The sequence below is a fragment of the Notechis scutatus genome, chromosome 4, assembly GCF_049901735.1.
Source record: "Notechis scutatus isolate UNSWTSFEM ecotype Mainland chromosome 4, rNotScu1.2, whole genome shotgun sequence".
NCBI lineage: Eukaryota > Metazoa > Chordata > Lepidosauria > Squamata > Elapidae > Notechis > Notechis scutatus.
The window spans coordinates 119672352-119694917 of NC_142012.1; the positions used below are offsets into that span (position 1 = coordinate 119672352).

A 22566-nucleotide genomic window follows, 5' to 3' on the forward strand; every position below is an offset into this window, starting at 1 on the left:
TTACTATAGGGATGTCAGCTTAGGGTATTTTATGACAGCCAGAAGAAAATGTGTGTGTGTTGTGTGTTTTGTGTGTGTGTGTGTGTGTGTGCATGTTTGTGTATTCCTCAGAGAGCCTGAATATAGAGAAAAACATCAGGCTATCAGTTAAGTTTGTGACAGGAAACTATCAGGGTTAAAATGCTAAAAAGCAGTACTTTGATTGAAATGACTACTGACACTGTTGCTTTTCATACGATATTGCAACCATCCTCCATTTGATATTTAGCATGTAAAACACTGATCTGTCTGACATATTCCGGTATATTTTTTTTAGTACCTTTCACACATGATGAGCCAGCTTTATGAGTTAGGCATCATCTTAAAATCTTTCACCACTTCTGGAAAATAATCAGTGGTGCTTACATTCATGTGTCACAGAAATAGTTATCTGCAAGGCTGTCTTAATGCATGGGACTGTTTAATCTGGAGAGAAAAAAATAATTACTACCCTGGAAATGTGACAACCAATATAATCTTTTCTAACTAACAAATGTTATTAAAAGGTGTAAACTTTTGTGAGTTGCAGCTCCCATGGCATATTTTTGCCAACATCGAACACAATTCTCCTCCTATAATGTTGTCAACTGATATATATCACTGAATTATGTGAACATGACAAGACAAATATCTGCATAAGGTTAAATTGCAATTGTTTCGTATCTTGCAGTAGAGGGTGGCAATAAACTCCCACAAAATCTTGGACAGATTTAAAATGCTCAAAGAGTCAAACTCAGCTAGGCAGATTGCCAGCTGGAAATGGCATGCTTCTAGCTTTAATATTTAAGAACAACTAGGAGGAAATTGTTGACAGATGACAAACAGAGGCTCTGAATAGGGAATATGCCTCAACCGAAACTTTTATTTATTGCGGTCTTCTGGGAAGATATTGAAATGCGTTATCTGTCCATCATGACATGAAAATTGCTGGCATCGTAGTGCAATAAAGTAACAGCTCATCCCTGCTATGAGGAAGGTGTTCGATGTGCTTTGCTGACAGTAACTGATTGACAAGAGAGGTAAGGGTGGGGCAGCATGGCAGACATATTCATGAGCCATCACAGTGACAGTTGTCTCCCTTGAGATCATTATCACCTAGGCCCTTACAAAATATATTGACTCTTATGCAGCATTTTGAAGCAGGAATGGTCCTTGGTGCTCTCTTACCAAACTAGGTAACATCATCAGTGCCAGTGATGTTATCTAGTTTGGGTAATGAAACATTCTGAAAGAAAACAATAAGCTCAGAAAGTACCGAGGACCCCTGATTTCAACCCTGAGCTACAAATATTTTCCTTTATTGTTTTGAAGCAAATGCTTGAATAGCTTAAAGAACGTAGGTGGAAACAATGTACAGGCAAAATGTTATAATTAAAAGATATTATGAAGGTTTTCTCTTAATAGTTTAATTATTTACATACTTTAATACTTTAAAAGGACTTATAAACTTTCATATCCTCCTAATGTTCCCTTACAGGAAATGAATGGCATAAAAATGTAAATTAAAAAATCTATCTACATAAGCTTAAGAACAATATATTCTAAGCATACTAATACAAGGTGCACTACATCTGGGGGGAAGGAATACAAATTCCCCTGGGGGAATACAAAATTGTTAGGAATGTAAGTCACCTAACAGTTGGGTTGGAAATATATAAACCAGGATAGACATTTTAATACTGTCTCTTTAAGGGCATGCTAAAAGTGTAATTAGGTGTGGTTCCTCATAAGACGGAGCCAGAAACCTGGTTTCCCAGAGTGTTGCCATTCCTGCATTTCCCTATTGACTATTACTGATCATCATTATTCTTGGATTTGATGTGAGTCTTTTACTGAACTGTTTTTGATACTGGACTTTGTTATTGGATTATTTCTGGACTGAAAACTGACTGCTATAATCGTGTATGACTTGGTGTAGCTGTGTGTAGCTGTGTGCTTTGTGTGTGTTATTCAACATTACTCTCACTACGTCTCCCTGTGTGCACTCATTCTCCTAATGGGGAAATACCTCAACACAAATCAAAACTCATTTTAGGAAGAGGAATGGAATAATGGAATCTCTATTCACAGCAATTGTTTTCCCAAGGCCTTTTGGAATGCCCCAGGTTGTAATAATTTCTCAAAATCCAGTGGTGTGGTAAATAGACTATTTTGAGAGGAATTCTATTCCATTTATTTTGTTTTATTTTTTTGCAGAAAGACTATGCTTTTATTTTTAATAAGCATTTTTTACCATAAGCCAGAGGTTTCCAACCCCCCACAGCCCACTACCAAGCCATGGCCTATTCACAATTGGGCTGCATGAATGGAGAGTCGGTGTGCATGCGTGCACATGCAGATTGACTTGCATGAGTGGTGGGGTGGTGCATGTGCACACATGCATACAGTTCAACTTGTGCAAGTTGAGCTGCATGCCCCTCTCACCCCCTCCAATGGGCTGCCAAGCCACAAAGATGGGAGACCGCTACCATAAGCCACTTAGAATCAGCTGAGTTGGGTGACTATAAATTTGAATAAACTTAGCCCATATAGAAATAAATCTAGAAAGAATATATGATATGCTACATCATATTCAAACCTGAAGCCAAATTAAAAGAAACCAGATTTTATTTCTATATCTATTGAATATCAGGCATTCCTGGCCACTACAGTTGTTGTAGGGACAAAATTTATATTATATTCTGATGAAATAAGAATATGTGTATACCCCCTCTTTCAATAATATGGGTGTGATTGAGCATTGAAGCCAAAAGCAGAAGCTACTGACAAGGTACTATTAATTGGTTGGCTTTTATTAGCTTCTTCTCTAATATGCTTTTGCACTTACTTGTCTTCAATATTTTTTGGATTTGATATGAATATGTCAAAAGTTTAAACCCATTGAAACTGGAGATAATATCTTCCTTGACTGTTTTATCTTCACAAAATTATTCATACCTGTTGGGAAAAGGAACAGCAGGTGGCAGGAGAGTTCACTACAAGGCAGGATAGCTAGGCATTTCTGTCATGAGTTTCTACTTTGCAAATTGCAAATCCTATGATCCTCAGCAGAAGTTGACATTCCTTATGTCGGTTCCAGCTTAGAAAAATTACTATATTGGATTCCTGAAAAGCTAGTGAAAGGGCATTTAAATGAAGGAAACACTGAAAAGTACATTTATTTTGTTTTAAATGAAATATGATTAATCTATTACTGATGGCTTAATAACCATTTCTTTTTGAACTGTGAACAGTTTTCATGTTGAAATACTTCAGTTTTTTTCTGAACTCATCTAATAAAAATAATATTTTTTCATCAATTCTACTTTTTTATTTTTGTTTAAGAATGATTCAACTTACTGAATATGTGTGTGTCTATCTATCTTACAGAGTAGAGATTTCATAAATGACTTAAATTTTGTGTTTAAAGACACCTTTCCCTTGATATTTTAAATTATTTTTGTTTTGCAATATTTGAGATGGGAGGTCACTGGAATTCTGTAGCTACTACAGCAAGAATAGCTTCACAAATGCATTTGCCCCTTTCTCACTTACATACACACACACAAGAGCCCACACATAATTTAAGTTTTTTCACCGGTCAAGGGGATCAAGGTATCTTCAGTGGGAGTAGATAATGTTATCTTTTTGCCTGATGCAGACTTTCAAGAGCATTACAGATAGGGATGAGGCACAGCTATCTCTGCTTATCAGTTGATTTATGTTGGTAAAGACAAGTGATACATTGATCGTGATGGCTCTCATCTGTCAAGCCTTGCTGTACTTGAGAATCCATTAGGTTGGTTACACCAGCTAGCTAGATGATGATTAAGGGCAAGGCAGAGTGCCATACTCCAATAAGATTATTGAATTCATGAGGAAGCATATATATGGATTGTTCATTATATTTTTGAGATATTTAGCCCATAGCATTGCATTGTGATCCTGTTACTGATACAAATATATTTTTTAAATCTAATATAAATAATCTATATTTATCTAATAACCTGAAGAAATAGTGGGACTAAGTCGAAGAATAACAAACAAAGTGTTTGTTACAAAATAGATTTAGGCATATATAACCATTGATATGTCAATGACTTTGGCTATATATAAAATGAAGAAGGTTCTAATCAAACACAATGTTTATATCACAATTTCAGAACAGCATGCTCTATATATTGATTATATCATTTCTAACACACACACACACACACGTGTGTGTGTGTGTGTGTGTGTGTGTTATTATAAGTGTTTGGGGACTGCATAATGATCTGCATGTATAAAGGAAAAACCATATATCTGCATGTATAAAGGAAAATTTTGGATTAGGATCAAAACTTGGATAGAAGAAATTGTCCAAGGTGGATTGGAGTGGGAACCTGAATTGTACCTTCTGGGTATTATTAAAGAGTAAAGTATTTGATCATTCACATATTAACAGCGGCACAAATCTCACTGGCACAATACTGGAAGATGCCCAATATACCACCTATACATTTTATTATTCAAAAAAAATTACGAATGTGCCGAAATGGAGAAGTTCACATCAAAATGTAAAGGAAAGGATGATTTGAAATTTTATTTGACTTGGGACAAATGGTATGACTGGACAGAGTGTAAAAAAAAGGAATGTATAAAATAAGAGGAAATAATGAATCTTCAAAACATATTATGATACATATACCAAAGGATAAGAATTGATAAGTATTAGTTCTAGGCCTCTTTGTTCTTTGATTAAGTAATAGATAAAATTTACTTACAAAAACACATAATTATAATCTAATAACAAATAATAATAATAGACTATTATGTTTTATAAAGTATAGATAACAGGTAATTTACAAGATGAAGTAACTGCCACTTAATAATTATTAAGAAATATTTACCTCACTATCAAAATGTATTAGAGAAAAGTATGGTTAGTTTTATTATAGAAATTGTTGTGATGTCTACTTATATGACTTTCTATCTTTTATTTTTGTATATTTGTATATTTTATTTTTTTGTATCTAATAAAGTTTTTTTAAATAAAAAAAGAAGTGGCTGGTGACTCTTGGGGCGCTTCTATTGGCCAATAGAAGCGGCCTCATGATGAAGTTGGTGCTCGTGGGGTGCTCTAGGTGGGGGTGCATGTGGGGGGAGGAAATTAAGTCATCCCCGAAAAGACAGCCTAGCCGTTTTTTCAGGGCTAAAAAAAAGGGGAGGGGCTTATTTTGTGAGAAACACGGTAGCAATGGAATATTTTTGATTTGAGTCATTTCATGCACATAATTATGCATTACATAAATATATTAAACCAATTTATAATAGTCAACACTGAAATTAGACTCATTTGATTGTGGGGGGAAAAACCCTCAGTAAATTGATGGCCTAAGTTTAAGAATTCAATATACGTTCCAACTAAAGTAGGCAAAACTTCTGTCCACAATTTAATGCTACATAGATGCCCATGGATAAATGCTGAAGTATTCTAAGTATTTGTCAGAATAATAAATAGTGTTTTTCTATAATTAACAATATTATGCTGTATACAGCTATTTAGTTAATAAATTTATATCCTGTTTTACATTCAGAAATGAAGGCACAATGCATGGAAGACTTCTCTTTCTTTTTCCCAGCAACAACCCTGTGAGGGACAAGGGAATATAGAGAAAGTGAGACTCACCCAAAGTCTCCTACTGATTTTCCATGGCTGAGAGTGGACTTAAAATAGGACTTCTCAAGTCTTACCTTATCTGCTACACTGAACTAGCTTTCCAGCCAATCAGCTAAGGCTTCAGCCAGTTTCTTCCTATAGCAGTTCTTCTGTAACCAGCTAAATTTGTCAAAGGTTATAATGGATTACTACTTTTACACAAGTCATAATACAAAGTGGGAAAGAGAGAGGGGGGAAAGAAGGAAGGAAGGAAGGAAGGAAGGAAGGAAGGAAGGAAGGAAGGAAGGAAGGAAGGAAGGAAGGAAGGAAGGAAGGAAGGAAGGAAGGAACTGTTCTTGTTTCCTAATAGAGAAATTATTTTAACAATTCCAGCAGGGAAGGAGTATAGATATTTATTAAGTAGAGGTATTTATTTTCATTACAAAAATTTTAGTTTCAAAATGAAATTAATTATGAGCATTTGTCAGTCTTTGGTTTAAAATACATATTTGAAGTAATCTATGCAAAGATGCATACATTATACAATGATGAAAATGTCAATATTTTTGTACGGACCAAGTCTACACTACACCTTATAAGTAACATCTGCACAATTTGTTGACAACTGGCTTTACATTTATATGGATAAAGCTTCAGACTCTCAGAATATGTAGAGCTAATGATTTCCCTCTCTCTCTACAACTGGCTTTTGCAACCTGTTCCATTTGATATTTGGTGGTTGCTAAGCAACATGCACAGGGTGTCAGAATGAGCAAGATCTGTCAAATTCATTATTTTGAGGCCTTAAAGAGACAACCCCTGATATATGGAAAATATATGTTTTAAATTATAGCTATTATATAAATTAAGTCCCCTCCCCCCCAGATTTATCCTTAACATGAATAATTTTAGAAGGAAACAGAAGCTAACCCTACCATGGAAAGTAAGAAAATGAAACTCTTCCATCTGTGCTGCCAACAGAAATGGTCACAGAGTTTCGGTCATCTCCAAACAGTTGGAAAAAATAAATTCTTTGCCCAGAGAAGTCAGATTACAGGCAGGAAAGAGAAACCCATCAGTAAGAGTTAGGCTCAAATCTTTGACAGTTTTCTTACCATAGATAATTTCTGTATAACCTAAACATAAGCTGAAACAATGTTCAAGAATAGTAATGAATAATTACTGTTTTTTTTTCCTTTCAAATAATCTCATAATTATTTTTTCAAATTATTATATAAGCATAAAGTTTTGCTTCATTCAGAGCTATGACTCTTTAAAATGTGGTTCCTGAGGTGGAAGTCTCCAAGCTTGGGAATAAAAATAGATACTTCCAAAAACAAACAAACAACAAACCGCTTGCAGAACTAAAACAAATGATCATTTTCATTGTATCTAATAAGCAATTAAAATCAACCCCTATTAAATCAAGACTCAATTAGAAAGAGGATTGAAGGTAATAAAACAATTCTGTATTAAAACCCTGTTGTTGATGAATGAGAGTCAATGCATAGATACCCAGTTTCCAAGTTTTGGTAATATAACCCTTTTTTCCCTTTGCAATAAATTTGCCTACTTTGTGAAAATCTTGTTTCTTAGTGTGAATTGCTTTAAGGGATTAAGCATTAATCTTGGAAACTGGATGTATGAACTATAGCCATTATTTATTAGTGAGTTCATTAAGGTTGACTTTTCTATTGCCTTTGATCCTCTTTGTAAATGAGACTTGGTTTAATAGGGAAGATGTTAATTACTTATTAGATACCACAAAAGTATTCAACTGTTCTTGTTCTGAACTATTTCTGAGCTATTTGGATTCATTCTCAGGCTCAGAGAATTCTCTCACAGTTCTTTTGAAGGATATCTTTTTATAATTGTCAATGGATGTAATAGGGTTAAGATTTTTAAACATAAGCCAATGATAGACAATTACTTTAATCATCGTATACAATTTGATATTTGTTACGATATTTTCATATCTCACTGCTGTCTCAAAAGGAACCTCCGCATTCACATAATTGAATTACTTTTTTCTTTATTTACTATTATTTGCCACTACAACAGGTGATTTGTTACCGGGGAGAATGGGAAGCGTTTGACTACTGGTTCTTATGGATTATCACAAACAAAAAGAAAGCATTGACTATGATAACTTCCTTATTCATATCGTAATTATGTGTAAAGATAGCACTAGTATTTTTTTCTTTGGGAGAGAGGAGCACCACTTATTTGTAAATATATTCCAGATATTGATGCTGTAAGATTTTTATCTGGCCTTCTGGGAAAACAACCTGTTTCTTCAGACTTCCATTCTGTCTTTCAACAAGAAATTTTATTCTGTTTTACATGGAATTCTGCATTGATCTACAGCAAGGGTGCCAAACTCATGACCTGTGGGCCAGATGCATTACATGATGGCCACAGCCACACCCACCCCTGGTTTAGTGAAGGGGAAAAAAGTTGCAATACGTCAAGTGACAACAACATGACACCGCAAGTTTGATACCCCTGATCTACAGGTTTTCAAACTATAGTTTTTATAGTGACAATACAACTGAATACCTTATCAAAGGCTAATTTGTTAATTACCATTAGTCATTTCTTTCCTGTGTAAGTTAGGAAAGTTAGTAATTTCTATGATTGATTCTGGCACACAAACATACTCTAAATATGTCATACTTAAAATAAGCGTAGGAATCACTTGGCACAACACCCAATAGCAGGTTACAGCTTAGACTTATCTATTACTTCAACTGCCTATTCCATCCTGGTTATGTGTTGATTTTCAGCTACAATTTAAAGTGTTTGAATAAATGAATGAATGAATGAACCTCTAAATTGAGAAGAATTATCTCACTTCAAAAACATTATATGAGAACTTAGCTCTTTGGAGAAAGCATTAATGCTGGGAAAGACAGAAGAAAAAAGAAGAGATGACCAACATCTATCTATGTGGTCACTAATAGTCAATAATGACTTGATAGCACATAACTGAATTATGTCTGGGGTCCTGAGATTCCAGACTATTGTATGTGTAGAATTTATCTTTATAAAATCTTTCACTAACTTGCTTGAGACAATCATCTGGGATCCCAAGATCTTCTGAAGCAAGTTAGTGAGAAATTTTATAAAAATAGGTTCTGCATATTCAATAGTCATCTTATGCCACATTAAATCCTTTTGCGCAGTCACTTGACTCTAATGGTTATGGTGATAATCTTGGTGAACTAAAATAGTCAGATTATATGTAGCTCATGTTTGCTTGCCATTTTCATTTTGCTACATTTTTATTAATACTAATATCATATGTACTTGAAAATAAATTGATAACATGGATTTTCTGAACTAGCAGAAAGATGACAGATAGGAGTAGGAAAAAGAGAAAAGAAAAAGAGCACAAATATGAAGATAATGTATTTTTTTAGATTTTTTTAAAAAATCTATTCAACCTGTTCAGGATTCCTGTTATAATAAAGCATACATAAAGCAGAGGTTGCATCTTTATTTTAGCAAAATCCTCATTGAAAAATGCTGAGCTGCAAACTGTATTCATTATAATGTGGTACATCTTAGAGATTCATGTTACTTGTTCATGTGAAGCAGCAATTTTCTAATGCCTTAGGCAAGCACATCTTAAAGTTGTTTCCCTGAAATTGTTTTTGTGACCTTGTATTTGATTGCAGACCTACAAACCCAACTTCTTATATCAACAAAACAGCCAGTTTCATCATAGATTTGGATGTTGACATAGAATATAACATCCTTCATCAATCAAAGTTGGCTGTTCTTAGGCACTATTCAACTATGATAGTTCTGCATGTATATATATATATATATATAACTTTTTTATGTATGTTCACCACTCAACACGTGCAGGCAATTCATGTTGCAAGAAGTGTTTGCTACTAAGTAAGAATAAGGAAAAGTCTAATAGTTTATAGTAGAGTAATTGTCTCCATTAATTGTCCTTGACTGTCTTGCATTCTCTTTGAATTTTCACAATTAAATCAATTCAAACCCACCAGATCAGGGAAGCAGGATATGTTGTAGGTCTCCTCCATTAAGTACACATACCTAGTGGGATTAAAAAGAAGGACCTTTTCCATGGTGACTTTCTACCTGTGAAATATCATCTCTATAAAAATAAGACCTTGATATTTTTTTAAAAAAATCTGGAAAATATGGTTTTGCCAATGGGCCTAGGATCTCAAGTTGATATGGAATTAATCAAGCGATTTGTTTAAACGTTGTTCCAGGAAGTTGGAAGTATTGAATTTTATATTTGGAGTTTTAATCTCATAAGAGTAATCATGGTGAACCATAACATTTTGATAAATAAATAAATAAATAAACAAATAAATACATATAGGCTGTAAACCAGCACATTATTATTATTATTATTATTATTATTATTATTATTATTATTATTATTATTATTATTATTATTATTATTATTATTATTATCTATTATCTATTATCTATTATCTATTATCTATTATCTATTATCTATTATCTATTATCTATTATCTATTATTATCTATTATTATCTATTATTAATATTATCATTAATAATTATTACTGGTATTAATGTTACTATATTATTATCTCTTTTATTCATTAAACATGAAACTCAGTCAACTGAACATTTAAAAATGTATCACAAATATCATTGATTGGCGCTGATGGTTGATACGGGTTGCTGCCAGCATCCTAGGTATCAACAAAGTATCTTCTTAACATATATGTTGTTCCGAGTAGCACAGTTTTTGCAGTTCCACTGCTGCTGCTGCTGCTGCTGCTGCTGCTGCTGCTTGTTTCTTAATTATTATTTCTTATTCCTTTGGTTTTTGGGATGTGAGTTCCACGTCCATAGCATGATTTTTAACCCTTGGCCATAGATAGTGTAGGGAGTTAAATTGGCAGTATTAATTTAAAAAAACAATCCATGTGTATGATGAAATGCCTTTGGAACATATACCAACATCTGAGAAGCTAACATCAGGGCTTGTCTATTATTATCTATGGGATTCTGCTGGAGGTATATGAATCTTCATTATAACTATCTTTAATGTTATTCATACCTCTTACAATTTAAACACAACCCTGACTGTATTCTATAAAGCTAAATTTCTCTAAAAAATAGAATGTTTAGATTGAAGCTTATTCTCAAGGCTGAGGCTAATCATAATCTATATATAGAAAGCTCAATTCCTTGGAAAAAAAAGTGTTATATTTCACTGTTAGTTTTGATTGGAATTTGATTCATCCAAAGTCAATTTTAATAACATCTTCATTTTTAAGCATAAACAAGTATAAATATAAACAAATATTATTTAAACATGGCACATGTATGATCAATGATATTCAGATAGTTTTATTTAGATAGTTAAGATTTTTTTAACTTTTTACTCTTTTTTTTCAGATCCTCTGAGGCAAATTATATTCTAAAATCTATCAACCTTCTTCTTTTATTAAAAAGTCAAATTTAAAATCTAAATACTATAATTTTATATGTTTCTAGTGGAATCCCACTTCTCTTTCACAATAAAAATTGACACTACAGAATAAAGGTATTTATTAAATGTTACCCTTTATAGCAAATTAACAGGGAGAATAGAAAGGAACAAAATTAAATTCCCAAATTAGAGTATGTCCAAAGCAGTGTCAATGACAAGACATTTCTGTGGCTAAATATAATTTCTTCTTTTGAAGAAAATGCCTTTAGTTATTTTTCTATCTTTCTTTTGATTTTCCAGTTAATCAAGCCTTAGTAGAAAAATCAGCAATAAGTATAAAATGCAGGAATTCTCCAGCCTTGGAGTTTAGAAGTACAATAATATATTACTTCCCTATCTTGCAAATACTTAATATAACATATAATAACCCACTGGAGTCTACATTTAATAATATCCTAGCTGTGTTTTCATTGGAAGTAAGCTTCCTTCTAGTTTTCTCCACTTAAAAAATATTTCTAACAAGTCTCTAAAAACAATTTTCCATAAGAATTTTAAATAGTGCCTTCCTACAATAACAACGCTTCTTCTTCTTCTCTTTTTTTAAACTGTTATAATATCCTTTCTAAAGAAGACATGATTAAATTTGACTACTACATCTCCAATGATTATTTTCTGTACCCTTAAGCTGCTTCTCCCTTGCTGATGTCCAGTTAGAATCTCTAAGCCAGTTTAAGATAATTTTGTCCCATTGGAATGCTTTTTACCAGATGTTTACTCAGGATTGCTGGCTACAGCAGCTCCCATCAGACAGTTTCCTGCTGCTGCTGCTGTGCCTCCCAGCATTCTGTGCCAAAGAAACAACTGCTAATCACTTTTTTTTTCCTACCAGTGGGCCTTACTGGTTGAACAAACCTAGATAATCTTAATGATTTACACCAAGAAGGATAAAAGAATGGATTCTTGGCAGCATTTTATACTTTAAATATTTACATAATTGGGATTTTATTATTATTATTTTGGTATGATATGCATGTGGTGGGCTTATCTAAACACGTTTTTGTGGATCTCAGGATTTAATTCTTTTATGCTTTAAAAAATTGCCTAAACTTGCTGTGGGAGGGTATCCAAAATTAGAAAAATGTCACCATCATTACAATTATGATATTCACCATTACCATAACTTTTCAAATGCTATTAATATAGTTGCATTATTTTCAATCAATCTATTGAGACACAGTAATAAGTGCTTACTCTCTCAAATACAAATTTTATCTGTGAAAGACAGAAATTTCACTATCACTATTTTACAAGCTAGGTTGTAAAAACAGCTGTAAATTGCACATGATTTTGATGCTTTTATCACAATGATACAAGTAACTTTGCTCTTCCCTTTGAGATGTATATGGTATCACAAATCATTTACAAAATGTGTGAATCTTGCAGTGCAGATTGTTTTCATCAACCAGATCTCATTGGTCTTCCAGATGCTAGCTATGACAAAAATAATTATTTGCCCAGATTCAGATATTTTGTTATGAATGAAGGAAAATATATGTGTCCCAGGATAATATTGCAGGATCAAATCTGAATCAGTCACTTAGACCAGAGGTTTAGTCTTCCAAGCTTTTAGACTCATGCTGGAGCCCATCCTCAGGGAACTTCTCTTTCACCAGAATGATTCCTCAAAGTTCCCTGAGAATGGGCTCCAGCACAAGTGTCCAAAAGCTCAGAAGACTAAATCTGTGGTGCCGGTGACTGACCCAGATTGGATCCTGCAGATGTTTTGTCAGTTGTGCTCTAGTAACTGAAGATTTGATCACAACAACTATGGTGTCACCTTCCATTTGGATTCTACACGGGCCTACCTTTGAAAAGTTTTATCCAGTGTAAAATATAACAACCAGATGATTTTCTGCTACACAATTTGAAGATCACATAGAATAATGCTACGATGTATATCAATTATACATTGATTCTCAACTTATTTCATGCTTTACTCAAGTTCTTAACCATAAATTCATAAGAGTTTGGGGCCAAAATATCTGAAAGGCTATTTTTTCCAAACAAATCTCTTCATCATATTTGATCTTCTGAGCATTTTTTGTCTACTACTGTGAAGAGTTATAGTTGATTGGAGGAAGATGTGAGGCAAGGCATTATTAACGCACTGTTGCTGCTGCTTTTATTATTACTGTTAATCCTGTACTGTTAATACTGCACAAATTCTCTTAACATTGTTATTACTGTATTGTTGTCAGGCTTTGGCAATATTCAGAATTCATATTATAAATAGAGACCTGGATCAAACAGCCTACTTAAGACTACTCTGTACAATTCAACTTATCTTTTTCCCTATAACCAGCTTTTAAAGAACTGCCATATAAGTTTTCTTTATTTTAAGTCTGTTTCTTTTAAATCAGCTGGGGGGGGTTTCATTTTTCTTTAAAATATATCCATCAGAGACTTAGCATACCTCTTTTTAAGTTTATTTTGTTTAGAAAGCAAAAAAATAATAATCAGTGATTTGCAACTGAAGGTTAGTGACAGGAAGCAAAGAATTTGAAGGAACTGTTTTAGGCCCACAAATTTAAATCCCTGTTCAGTGCAAGAATCCAAGATAAACCATCGAGATAGCTGCCTCATATCTGTTTGAACACATCCAGGGAACACAAACTGGGAACCACAAGGAATAAAGAAGGAGATACATTTTGATTATCATGTAGTTATATGAAGTGAACTGCTTGACACAGTGGGAATACACTTCAGCCTAGGATGTCTAAAAGAAAAAGAGTCCAAATTCCAAGATTTACAGTTTGAGTTATAAAAACAGCTAAATGATGCTACACAGAAAACATGGAACTGAAAATCCTCTTTTTGTTCAGAGTTTGCCAAATTACAATTATTTTCATCTTTAAAATAATACACTAAATTGGCCATTTTTAGTTTGAATAAACAACCTATAGAACAAAATGAAGTTGGTGATACTTTTTTTCAAGGTGAAGGACCTCACAATTTTTTTCCTAGCAAATTTAAGTGTGAAAATGATCAAAGTAATCATCTTATTTTTATTATAATTAAATTCTTAACATTCATTTTAAACCCCAGATAAAGTAGAAAGGTTAGCTAATAAAGGAGAAAGTTTGTAGCTGAGATTTAAAAGGAAGGGTCCTTGGTGCTCTCTGAACAGTTGTTTTCTTGCAGACATTTCTTTACCCAAAATAAGTAACATCCTACTTTGTGTAATGAAATGTCTGCAAGAACACAACCAAGCTCAGAATAACTGAACATTGGGGCAGCCCTAGAAAATAAACAGATGATGATAAGAAAACCAAAAATATCAATATTTAATTTTATTCTAGGCTAGAGAAAAATTTAACCATTTATTGAAATTCACAGATCAAGGAAATGATGCATAACATAACTTACTCTATCATCTTTGAGATAGGAAGTTTATTTTGCATCAGGCATCAAGAATGAGTAACGTGACCACAACTGTTGCAAGAATCAGAGACAGGCTAAATAGAAGTAGGGATAATATTGAGAATGGATGATATTTCCTTATGAAATTCCTATCTGACTACCAAAATCAGGAATATTGCATGATTCTGTTTTCGTTCCTTTAATTCAATTATCCAGAAAACCCTTTTCTCAATTGATGTCTTCCAAATGTATAACTTCAGCTCTGATGATTTTTAGCTTTGAGAGCATTTTGAAAGTTACAAATCTACATATCCATGGAGTCCTGTATTAGAGAACTAAGTACTTTTTAAAACATTGATTTATTTGCAAACCATGAAGGTGTACATAGAACATAGAATAATAGAGTTGGAAGAGACCTTGGAGGTCTTTTAGTCCAACCCCCTGCTCAAGCAGGAGACGCTATACCATTTCAGACAAATGGCTGTCCAGTAAATCAGTGTTGGGCATTAACACTGACAATCTGACAGATTATGCTGGTAATGATTTTATTAACAGAGTGTCAGTCTGTGCTCCCTTCAAAATCCAAGAAAGAAATACTCAGACTCCATGGGTTAGAGCAAAGTTATTCTTTTACTGGAGAATAAAGTGAAAGCTACAGATTTAATTCCGAATCTGAGAAATTGGCGCGCAGATCACATATACAAAGGAATGGAAATGCTCCCACCCCCCCAAAGTCCAAATGACTCTTCCAATTAAAAGTTCTGAATACGATCATGTGGCCATCTCCAGGTGGTGATGAGGCTTCTGTCCGTTGACCTTGACATATTTTGATAAAAGTTCGCAGTTGCGCAAAAGGGGATAGAAGTTAGCCAAGAAATGGAAAGTTAAAGACAGGAATCCCCCTCCCCTTGCTACCCACAGCAAAAGGAATGCAAAACACCTCCAGCTTTCTTCCCCTCCGAGTTCCCCCCTCCCTCTGTTGCTAATGACAGCCGAAAGAAATAGATTGGCATAGCAGCAAAGAAGATGCAATAGTTAGGAGGCAGAATATATATATTATGGAAGATATCTTGAGGCTGACACAGAGAAGTATATAACCAGATTTGTTTACAGGAGGTCATATCTTGAAATGCAACAAACCATCAGCATGTTAGATTGCATTTGTGCAAATGATTCAATACTAGTTAAAAAGTCATAGGCAGCAATGCAATTTGAGGAACTATGGAAGGGTGAATTATCTGAAACAAATACCATGAAATTTTAAATTCACTGGAAATGTTTTTATCATACCTACTACATAATTCAACTAAGGACTCCTCTTTGTTCTTGAAAAATATGTATTTCAGAAATTGAATTACTTTTTTCCACACAACATATGTTAGGAACATAGAACTATAAACTAAATAATACCCAAATATTCTTCAGTTGTTTTTTTTAAAAAAAGATTCTTTAGGACTCTTTAAATGTTAAACAAAATGCAAACAACTGATTACTCAAATGAGGAAGAGTTTCTGCTGATGTATTAGAGACTGCATCCCATTTAATGAGGCAGAGACCACTTGGAGTTTAGAAGTCCAGGTCAGCATTATGTCTAATGAAGCATCCTGAACATGAATACAGATAACTGCAGACCAGAGTAGCAACAGGATACATACTTGGACAATAGACATTTGAATTGGATTAATGCCAAAAAATGAGACTAGGAAGGCATGCTGGCAAAGCAGATAAGTAATGATCTGGAGCATAGCATGGAAAGATGCCAGAAAGCAGAAACACACAGAATGGGAGAAATCAATATTGAAGGTTTGTAAGTTTTTTTGTTTGTTTGTTAAAAAAAACATAGCAAAAGCTGAAATAAACAGTATTGGATAGATAAGCATGACTTTATCCTAATAAGTTAATTATTGGTGAAGACTGGAGGAGGTGATCATTATTCTTTTTACTTCACATCTCAAAGCCTTTCAGTAGTGTTAATAACTGACCATAAGCATGTGCAGATCCCTCTTATATTTACTGGAACTGGCAAAAGAGGTCTTAGAAGTGGATGTATAAGCAAAATACACATATATTAATTTACCTTATAAGAAATATCACTACACAGAGGAACAGTAAAGATATTAAAAGACAATGGTGACAATCTATTCAACTCTTGGGGATAGAACAAGGGAAAGAACCAGTTGTTCATTATATTTAAAATAATCTTTCTATAATGTTTCTGCATCAAGTTTTTGTTGTTATTTTTGCCCTGTTGAAACAAAAAATAGAAAAACAGGGTAACCAGCAGCAGATGGATGGATTCAGTTATAGTGGCAATAGATGCACCATTGGAAGACTGACCCAGTTAAGGGAGAGATGACCATGGAAAAAAAATCTCTGTATGGTTGCTTAAGAATTTACAATGACTTTCTGATACTTGATCAATTTTTTTGTCCCCATCATTTTCATTCATTATTTCAGATTCATCTTTTCTGCACTTAAACATATTTTCTGACATTTGGTTCATCCACATGATCAACAGCTGTCCACAATTATTACTTCTACTCCTGATTTTTATCTAGCTGAGAACAGGAACATTTAAAGGGTCACTGGAACTTCAGCTTAAACACCTCTGCAAAGCAAAGAAATGAAATGAAGGAGCAACTCACTTCTGTTTACTGAGGTAGAGCGGCATCATGGTCTCTATACAGGGATGAGATTCAAATTTTTTAACAACTGGTTCTGTGGCTTAGATGGTGGGCATGGCTTGGTGGTCATGTTATTGGCTGGATGTGGCCAACTCAATATCACTCACATCGAGGCACGCATCTCCTCACCTGGCCTCTCAAGACTGTGGGAATGCTGCAACAGTCATAAGTGTGAAAAATGGTCATAAGTCACTTTTTTCAGTGCCATTGTAACTTTGAATGGTCACTCCACACAAGCAAAGTACCAGCAAAGGAAGGGAAAAAACTCCAGAGACGTTCCTGAGACAGGAAGTATAGTCCTGCCAAGAATGTAATAAGAGTTAACAGAGAGGCAGTTTCTGTAAGCAACACAGAATGTTTCCTTCCTGCCTTCCTTACAGGATTAGGCCAGTAATTTCTTCTAACAACCAGTTCTCTGAACTGCTTAGAATGTTAACAACCGGTTCTACCGAACAGGTGCAAACTGGTAGAATCCCACCCCTGTCTCTATACCACAGTTCAGGAGGCTAAGAGAGGAAGATCATCCCTGTCTTGACAAAACACGAAGTTGGAATGGCTTATTTCTATAAATATTTTACAGTGCTAATGACAGCCTGTCTTTGTAGTATAAAAGTGTTTTTATTTATTTGTTCATTTAATTTCTGTAGTCCCTCATCCTAGCCAAGTGTCTCTGGGCAGTCTACAATTCTAAAACTATAAAACAGTTAAATCAATTAAAACAATAAAAAAGGATCCAAAGAATGTTATTGAAATATTATTAAATATTTCTTGATGGCTTTATCTTCATCTTTGTACTATGTCCACATAATCATAAATAAAAATATAAAGTAGATGTAAATCACAAATTAAATTCTATTCCTACCCCTTTCCATTTCTAAATTGCTTAATGATTTTGCTTTGTAGTTATTATTATAATATAAAAAAGAAATATTTGCATAGTTTATTGCTTGCTGATAGGAACTTTTAAAAATGTAATTAGCTTACATTTGATTTTTCATATTTCAGGAAAAAGAGAGCTGAAGTTTAGCTCATAATATAGAGATTTATTTCATAAGTGCCTCTGTCATGCTGTTCTTGGTGGCCCTTGGTAAGCAGAAATAATGTCTTGTAGCCTGAACAAATTGTTTGTGCTTCTTTGGTGATCATACTTATCAAAGAGTTTTAAAATTGTGTTAATATTTGACAATAGGAAAGCACAATGGGTCAGCTGTTAAAGAAACTGAACTTGTCAGCTGGAAAACTAACAGCTTAAGACCCAAGCACTGTGCAATGGGATGCTCCAACTCGAACAGGCCTGAATACCATACATATAAATACCCAAGTTGTGCTTTTAAAGTTGTAGCAACGTTTCAGCAGAATCTCATCTGCCATCATCAGGCTTCTGCATTGTGTTCGTCTGTGAGTCAGACTTTCACAGCCGTTTCAGTTTTAAATTTGGGGGTAGCCTACTGCTGTGCCAGCATGGTTTTTTCTTCACCCTGATTGGTTGGGAGTCTTGGTCTGTGTTTATTGGTCTTGGAATTTGCTGTGTTCTGCTTGATTGGTGTTTCTAATATCTTCTGTCTGTTTTGTGGATTTTTTTGTCTTGATTGGCTGGCAATATTGTGTTTCTGTATTGGAGGCTTTAAGTGCAGCTTGGCTCTGAGTAAATGGATGGCTATCATTTATTAGGAAGCTAGGTTTCATCTGGGTGCCTGGTTGGGGTGTGTTTGAGCTGGAGGTATCAGGGGGGATCTGTTTGTGCCCAGGTGTTTGCCTGGTTATAGTTGTGCTTTTAAAGTTGTAGCAACGTTTCTTTCTCCATAGACTGTTTCTTTCCCCACAGACGAACACAATACAGAAGCCTGATGATGACAGATGAAATTCTGCCGAAACGTTGCTACAACTTTAAAAGCACAACTATAATGACGTGGGAAAATACCAAAGCTGAATACCATACATGTAAGTACCCACGAAAGCTTAAGAAAACATATACATATACATATACATATACATATACATATACATATACATATACATATACATATACATATACATATACACATACACATACACATACATATACATATACATATACATACATACATACATACATACATACATACATATTTATTTGTTTTCGTAGATTTTCACAGGTACAGGTATGTAGGTCTAGGTGTGTTCGGGTCTTTTCCCATATAGGACTAAGAGTATCTTAGTGATGTTTTGGCGAGGTCCCACTCGCCATCCTCAGGCTGGTGCTTTCTGCTTTGTGCCAGTGCAATCAGTGTGTGATCGGAGCTGCTGTCTCTCTAGAAATACTGGTGGGGAGGGCTGGTGTGATGGGCTGGTTGGCTGCACTGCTGCCTTTTGATTGGTTGATGGAGTTGATGTTGGTATAATGGGCTGTGTGATGGCCTTGTGAGTTTTGTTGTGGAGATATTCTGGATCTTGTGCTGTAATCTCTTGGGTCATTTGTTTTGTAGTGATCTTTTTTCCATTAGCCTCCCGTGTTTTAACGGCTTGGGTAATGGATTGTGAGATGGCCTTGCGAGTTCTTTTGTTGTGGTATCCTGGGTCCTGCGTTGTGATCTCCTGGGTCGTTTGATTTTTTATCTCTTTTCCATTAGCCTCCTGTGTTGTAACAACTTGGGTAATGGGTTGTGTGATGACCTTGTGAGTTTTATTGCTGTGATATCCTTGGTCCTGTGCTGTGATTTCCTGGGTTGTTTGCTGTGTTGCAACTTCTTGAGTTCTTGTGGTGTAATTTCTTGAGTTTTCTGATGTGATATCCTGAGCGGGTGGCTGTGATGTAGCATTCTGGTCTGGCTTTGAGTTTGGTGTCTGGGTCTGTGTTCTTGACATGTGTCAGCTTGTTTGGTTTTGGGGTCAGGGGTTGCAACAGCTGGCGAAGCAGCCGTGGTCTGTTTTCTGGATGGTAGTTGTCCTTTGTTTATAGGATGGGTTTGGGCCTGGTTCTGATGAGGGGGAATTGGCGGTGGTGTCCCGTGTTGTTTTGGGTCTAGTGTTGGTTTTTGTGGCTAGGAGTCATTTGTTGGTGAGAGCTAGTTTCCAGATGTCTGGTAGGCAGGAAGTATCGTCTCGTTTATTCATGTTATGGGGGTGTTTCTCTATTTCGATGGCTTCCCTGATTATTCTCTTGCTGGAGTGTTCAGTGTTGGATATTAATTTGGTTCCTTTGAAATTAATTTTATGTCCTGTGGCTTTAAGGTGCTGGAAGAGGGAGGAAGTATTTTCTTTTCTGACTGCGTTTTTGTGTTCTGCGATGCATGCATTTATTCTTGGCAGCATTTTATACTTTCAATATTTTCTGCCTCAAACCAGTTCCAATATTATTGCTGAAACAAGTGCTTACTTGCTTTAACTGGTCAGCTGGGATAACCTTTACCCCTTGTATGATGCCATAGAAATTATATATTCTCTCCCAATATTCTTCACTTGCACCTCTTCCCCACACACAAACCAACCCACTATAAGAAGGAACATAGGAAGTTTTTAATGGTGGTGAGCAATTATTATAATTCATTTATCATGATGTTTTGCAAACATTGAGAGTTACTACATAACACAAACATAAAGCTACAGTTACAGTATGATAATACATACAAATTAGAAATGAGAAACTATTTATGAAACTAATGACTACCAAACAGGACTTAAAAATAATCATAGAAATCTAGTGGCAGAATCATGTGCAGAATCGAAAAAGTTACACATAAAACTTGATATAATGAAAACAAAACAAATATCTTACAAACAATGTAATGTAATAATCCAATATGGACTATGCCAGATGCTAAGCTTACCTTCTCCAATTAAGCCATTGCTATTGTACCAGCTGCATCAAGTAAAATATATTCAGAACAACAATTGACCCTTGAGCATTCTAAAAAAGATGATGGATAGTTATTACTTTATATAATTCCTCAAATGTCACTTCACACTTCTGTGTGACTGTTTCTTTTGTCATGCATGCAATAGGTTATTAGATATGCTTTCAAAACAAAGGTGACTGAAAACCAGTTCCTGAGAAAGGAAAAATGCAACATTTATATAAGATTCTGTTCATATGGCTTTTCAGGCTACCACTTTGGTGATAGTGCAGGGGATATACAAAACAGTGCACACATTCACAGTAGGAATGATTGTGTTAGAGCTTGGAACTTGATATTGCACAGATGGATTTTAAATATTCATGCAATTTAAACTATAGCTAAATGTCATGCTGTTCTCCAAGAAATGTAAGGAACTTTCATTGCCACTAGTTTAAAGTTGCATGATAGCATATTTGTCAGCAGCATTTATTTTGTACTCCATCACTAAGGAGCTATCATAGGAGTACTTAATCAATATATTATGTGCTCTGTTAAATAAAAGTAGTCCCTTTGACTGATGGGAGAAAGTTTGTGTGAATAATTAAAGAGATAAGACTTTCTTAAATGAAACTATTCAACAGCACGAAAACAAACATATGGTCTGGGAAACAGCTCCACTGAGAAACATGCATGGAATTCAAAGAAAAAAGAAGTGTAGAGACTAATTAAGGAAGGAAGATTCAACCTATAAATTACTGCTTCTGCATGTCTTCTTTCTATATGTTTTGTAAATGAAAATGTATGTTTTAAGGCTCATTTCAGATCAAGGCCTATCATGGGGGAAAGGGAGTCTTGAACTGGAATCTAGGGAGCCAGGGCCAGGACAATAGACCTATATGGAGAAGCTCATATCTGAACTCCCATTAACCTAATGATCTTGCTCAAATCTTACCTATCTCACATTATTGGGTGGGATAATCTGAACATTCAGAGTCAGTTGTAATCAGATGGCTTCATTGAAAAAGAGGATTCCTATGGGCGAAACAATCTGTGGGGAAAGAAAATGACTTTCCCATAGTCTAAATGACTATGTTGAGAATCGAAAACTGAACAAAAATGAAAAGAAATTACACAGTTAGGAGAGCTAGAGATAATGGGTAGATGAAGAACAGGAAAGGGGATTCTGCAAGGTAATGTATTGTGTTATATAAGAATACAGATTTTAAAACTGAAAATATTGGAACTGATATTTCTTTTTTGTTTAATTTTTTAAGGATTACTGTTAAACCATATATAGATATAACTGGAATAAATGTGAAAATGGGGATTTATGATAGGAATACTAATCACATTTAACAAAATGAAGAATAAAGTTAAAATGAATTATGAAGTTGCAATAGAAAGATTAATATAATTTTCTATAATTAATCAAATAGATTAATATTTTTGAAATAATAAATTAGAATGTAATTGAGGGAACGAATACCATGTGGAATCTGACTCTCTCTCTCTGTGTGTGTGTGTGTGTGTGTGTGTGT

General features: G+C 34.5%; 1 long non-coding RNA gene across 1 annotated transcript in view; it reads right to left on the reverse strand.

The window, feature by feature from the left end:
• LOC148130884 (uncharacterized) overlaps window positions 1-22566 on the reverse strand; it is a 209593-nt gene that overhangs the window by 107576 nt on the left and 79451 nt on the right. The window contains exon 2 of the long non-coding RNA XR_015749112.1: window positions 406-465. This is a non-coding gene — a long non-coding RNA (uncharacterized LOC148130884). The remainder of the gene's footprint in view (window positions 1-405; window positions 466-22566) is intronic.